The sequence below is a fragment of the Phaseolus vulgaris genome, chromosome 7 (genome assembly GCF_000499845.2).
Source record: "Phaseolus vulgaris cultivar G19833 chromosome 7, P. vulgaris v2.0, whole genome shotgun sequence".
Lineage (NCBI taxonomy): Eukaryota > Viridiplantae > Streptophyta > Magnoliopsida > Fabales > Fabaceae > Phaseolus > Phaseolus vulgaris.
In genome coordinates, this window is record NC_023753.2 from 26698577 (window position 1) to 26703999 (window position 5423).

Here is a 5423-nt window from a genome sequence, read left to right on the forward strand (position 1 = left end):
TTTCTACCTCTACAGGCTCGTTTTCATATGCTCACGACATCCACTTCAAATATACTATTTCATATTATTTTCTTCTTCTTTGCAAGATACTTGTTAGTTAGTATATTTTATTATTATTTTGGGCTGTTTGGGCCTTGGGCCCTTGGACCTTCTTTTATTTTCTGTCACCTTGTATCTTAGATTTAGTGAGTTTTTACTTTACTGATGGTAACTTTTTGTAATTGAAAATTCTCTCCTCAATTCAATTTCATAATAGCGTTTACGTTTTTTTCCCTCTTTCTCTGGTCAGAACCTTTCAACCCTTTTAGGGTTTATCTTCCCTTCATCTCTGCATCATTCTCATCACAGGTTCTTTTCATCATTCACGAAGTTCTTCTGCATAATCAAGACAGAGGATTTATTTCTATTATGGTATCAGAGCTCTTCTTTGAAGAGCTCTGCTGTGCACTCTGAATTTCGTCTTCTTCTATGAATTTCGTTTTTCACGGTTTCTTGTTCCAAATCTTGAATTTTTTTTGTTTCTCTTTCAGATATGGCTGAAACCGCTGGAACTGAAGGAACCACGGTGCAATTGTCTCAGCCGAATGCAATGAATCAATCAGTGGAACAATTGAACTTGATGACCAATTGCCTTTATCTCCATCCCAGTGAGAACCCTGTTGTCCCTTTGGTCTCGCCGGCGTTGGACTCTACAAACTATCACTCTTGGAGTAAGTCGATTATAACGGCGTTGAGTGCGAAAAATAAGGTGGAGTTTGTTCTTGGCACGTGCCCATGTCCGCTCAAGAACCATCCCACTTACTCGGCTTGGCACAGATGCAACAATATGGTCGTCTCGTGGTTAGTCCATTCTGTCTCTATTCCCATTAGACAAAGCATCGTATGGATGGATATAGCTTTAGATATATGGAATGATTTGAAGAGTAGATATTCTCAGGGGGATTTATCTAGAATTTCAGATTTACAACTGGGAGTTGCTTCTTTACATCAAGGTGAATTGACTGTAACTGACTATTTCACTAAGCTGAGAATAATTTGGGATGAACTAGAAAACTTTAGACCTAATCCTGTATGCATTTGTGAGACAAAATGCTCTTGCTCTGTTGCTTTTACTTCTCTTATCAACCAAAGAAAATGTGAAGACCAGGCCATGCAGTTTCTAAGGGGGTTAAATGAACAATATCATAACATAAAATCTCATGTACTTCTTATGGAGCCTATACCTCCTATAACAAAATTTTTTTCTCTTGTGGTGCAACAAGAACGTCAACTGGCCAGCAACTTTTCTGTCTCAAATATTAATAGTGCTAATTCTAATCGTATCTCTTCTTCTGTGATATGCACCTTTTGTGGTAAAAATGGCCATACAGAGAACGTTTGTTTTCGGAAGGTTGGGTTTCCTAATCAAGAAAATAAGTCCTTCAAAATAATGGGAATAAGAAAATATGTACCCACTGTGGAAGAAATGGTCACACCATAGAAACTTGTTACAAGAAACACGGGTATCCTCTTGGATACAAGTTTTATGGTAGTAAAACCAATCAGGTTAATAATATTGTTATATCTGATGATGTGCTTTCTGAGCCTTGCCAAAAAGAACAGGAAAAAGGGGAATATCACCTCACAGCACAGCAATATCAAGTTTTGTTAGATTTGTTTAGACAAAGCACCAATAATAACACTGCAGCCAATATTCAAGTAAATAAGGTGGGCTCGTTCACTGCAGACATCAATCACAAAATGGCAGAGAGGTCTCCAACTGGTAACATTCTTACCTTAAATAATTTACAGCATGGTAGAAATTATTGGATTCTAGATTCAGGAGCAACTGATCATGTGTGTTCTTCTTTATCTGAGTTTACTTCATACAAAAGCATTAAACCTATTTCTATTAGTCTACCTAATGGCCATCATGTGTTTGCAAAATATTCTGGAACTGTGATTTTTAATCACAAATTTTACCTTATTGATGTCTTATATGTTCCTCAGCTTTCCTTTAATCTTGTATCTACTTCTAAACTTTCTTTAAATATGAACTGCAGTTTAATTTTCTCCTCCAATAATTGTATGATACAGGACAATACAACCAAAGAGAGGATTGGTATAGTTAGTGTCAAAGCTGGCTTGTATGCATTTGAATCTTCTTTTTTTCGTAATACTGCTACACACACTATTGCTCATTCTTTCAATTGTACTGTCAAAGACATTAATTTGTGGCACTATAGAATGGGGCATCTTTCAGATGAAAGATTAAATGTTTTGAGAACTAAATACTCTTATATTCCTGCTGAAAAATCGCATGTATGTGATGTATGTCATCGTGCCAAACAAAAGAAACTCCCTTTTACTTTAAGTAAATCTCATACTGCTAGCATCTTTGAATTACTGCATATGGACATTTGGGGTCCTTGTTCTGTCATTTCAATGCACGGTTTTAGATATTTTTTAACCATTGTGGGTGATTTTTCACGTTTTACTTGGGTTATTTCTTTACACACAAAATCTGAAGTTAGAAATCATATTGTTAATTTCATTGCTTACGTTGAAAATCAGTTTAAAACTACGGTTAAAACTATTCGCACTGACAATGGTGCTGAATTTGCCATGAAAAATTTCTTTTCTTCTAAAGGCATTGTTCATCAAACCACATGTGTAGAAACACCTGAACAAAATGGTATTGGTGAAAGAAAACATCAACACATTTTAAATGTTACCCGTGCCTTGCTTTTTCAAGCAAATTTACCTCATTTATTCTGGAATTTTGCTGTACAACATGCTGTCTTTTTAATCAATTGCACTCCTACTCCTTTGTTGCACAACATTGCACCCTACGAAAAATTGAATGGTAGACCATATGATCTTTCTTCTTTACGCGTGTTTGGATGTTTGTGTTACTCTAGCACACTCACTACACATAAAAAGAAACTTGATGATCGTTCTGTGCATGGTATCTTTCTCGGTTTTTCTTCCAACACAAAGGGATATATTTTTCTAAATCTTAAAAATCATAGTATTGAGGTATCAAGGAATATTACCTTTTATGAAAACCATTTTCCATATCATTTGAACAAAGATTCTTGTATGAATTCCAACAACCTTTCTTTGCCTATTCCTCACAATTATGATTCAAGCTGTGATATTATTTTTCAAAATGATTGTCATCCTCATGAGACTATGGGTACTGCACAAATTGATGTGGACATGAATCCTAACCAAAATGAAGAGACCCTAGATGATACACAAATTGATGATCTGAACATACCATTGAGGAGATCAAATAGACAAAGAAAGGCACCAGCATACCTTGCAGATTTTCAAACTGATTTGACCACCACAAACAGTGTAAGTACTAAATATCCCATTAATAATTTTGTTTCTTATAAATCTTTATCTCCTGCTTTTAAATGCACTGTTCTTTCTATCTCTTCCCATTCGGAGCCTCACAGTTACAAGGAAGCTTCAAAACATGCCTGCTGGAAACAAGCTATGCAAGAGGAGTTGATTGCACTTGATGCCAATCACACTTGGCAGATTACCACACTTCCGCTTGGGAAGACGGCTATTGGCTGTCGTTGGGTTTACAAGATAAAGCACAAATCAGACGGGTCTATTGACCGGTACAAGGCACACTTAGTTGCCAAAGGGTACACACAGTTAGAAGGCCTTGACTTCATAGATACTTTTGCCCCTGTTGCAAAATTGACAACATTGCGTCTACTACTTGCTGTTGCTGCTTCCAATGATTGGATTCTCAAGCAACTCGATGTCAATAACGCATTTTTACATGGAGATCTCCTTGAGGAAGTGTATATGCAGCCACCACCCGGTCTCACTCTACCCTCATCAACCCATGTTTGCAAACTCCAAAGATCTCTCTATGGTCTTCGTCAAGCTAGCCGACAATGGTATGCCAAATTATCTAATTTCTTGCTTTCACATAATTACACATTGTCATCTACTGATCATTCATTATTTTTAAAACGCACTCATACTAAACTCACTGCTCTTCTTGTGTATGTGGATGATATTGTACTTGCTGGAAACGATGCTGAGGAAATCGCTCATATCACTAAGTTGCTGGATCAACAATTCAGAATTAAAAATTTAGGGGATCTCACATATTTCTTAGGACTGGAAGTGGCTCGCAACAAATCTGGTTTACATATCAGTCAAAGAAAGTACACTCTAGATCTTCTTCATGAAACGGGAATGCTGGATTGTGCCCCCATGCCTACACCCATGTCTCATTCCTCTCGCCTTTCTTCCACGGACAGCGTTCAACTCAATGAAGAAGAATCATCTACCTACCGTCGACTTATTGGACGGCTGATCTATCTCACCAACACGCGGCCTGACATAGCCTTCAGTGTCAACAACTTAAGTCAGTTCGTCTCTTCTCCTACGAAGCACCATCAACAAGCTGTTTTTCGCATCCTAAGGTACCTTAAGGGTAATCCTGGCTCGGGCATTTTTCTCCACAAGAACAGTAACAACCAGCTTCGCGGCTACAGTGATTCTGATTGGGCCACATGTTCTGAAACTAGAAAATCTGTTACTGGCTTTGCCATTTTCTTGGGTGAGTCTCTTATATCATGGAAGTCCAAGAAACAACCTACTATCTCAAGAAGTTCTTCAGAAGCCAAGTATAGAGCTCTTGCAGCAACCACTTGTGAAATTCAGTGGCTGACTTACATTCTTAAGGATCTTGGTATCTCCTACATTGAACCTGCAATTTTATTCTGTGACAATCAGTCAGCAATTCATATTGCCTCAAATCAGGTTTTTCATGAGCGGACGAAGCACATAGAAATTGACTGTCATATTGTCCACGAGAAAATTAATGTTGGTCTTCTCAAGTTGCTTCCAATCACTTCCTCCATGCAAACTGCTGACATCCTCACTAAACCACTGGCTGCTTCCACCTTTACTGCTCTCAAGTCCAAGCTGGGAATGCAAAATATCTATTCCCAGCTTGAGGGGGGGTGTTAGTTAGTATATTTTATTATTATTTTGGGCCTTGGGCCTTCTTTTATTTTCTGTCACCATGTATCTTAGATTTAGTGAGTTTTTACTTTACTGATGGTAACTTTTTGTAATTGAAAATTCTCTCCTCAATTCAATTTCATAATAGCGTTTACGTTTTTTTCCCTCTTTCTCTGGTCAGAACCTTTCAACCCTTTTAGGGTTTATCTTCCCTTCATCTCTGCATCATTCTCATCACAGGTTCTTTTCATCATTCACGAAGTTCTTCTGCATAATCAAGACAGAGGATTTATTTCTATTAATACTCTTTATGCTATTGATTTAATATTACTTTCATTCAATTAATAGATTACATATTAAATATAAATAACAATACAATAATATATTTAATATTGACAAAATTAAAAAATTCCAAAACGGACAATATCTCAGATGCGGTT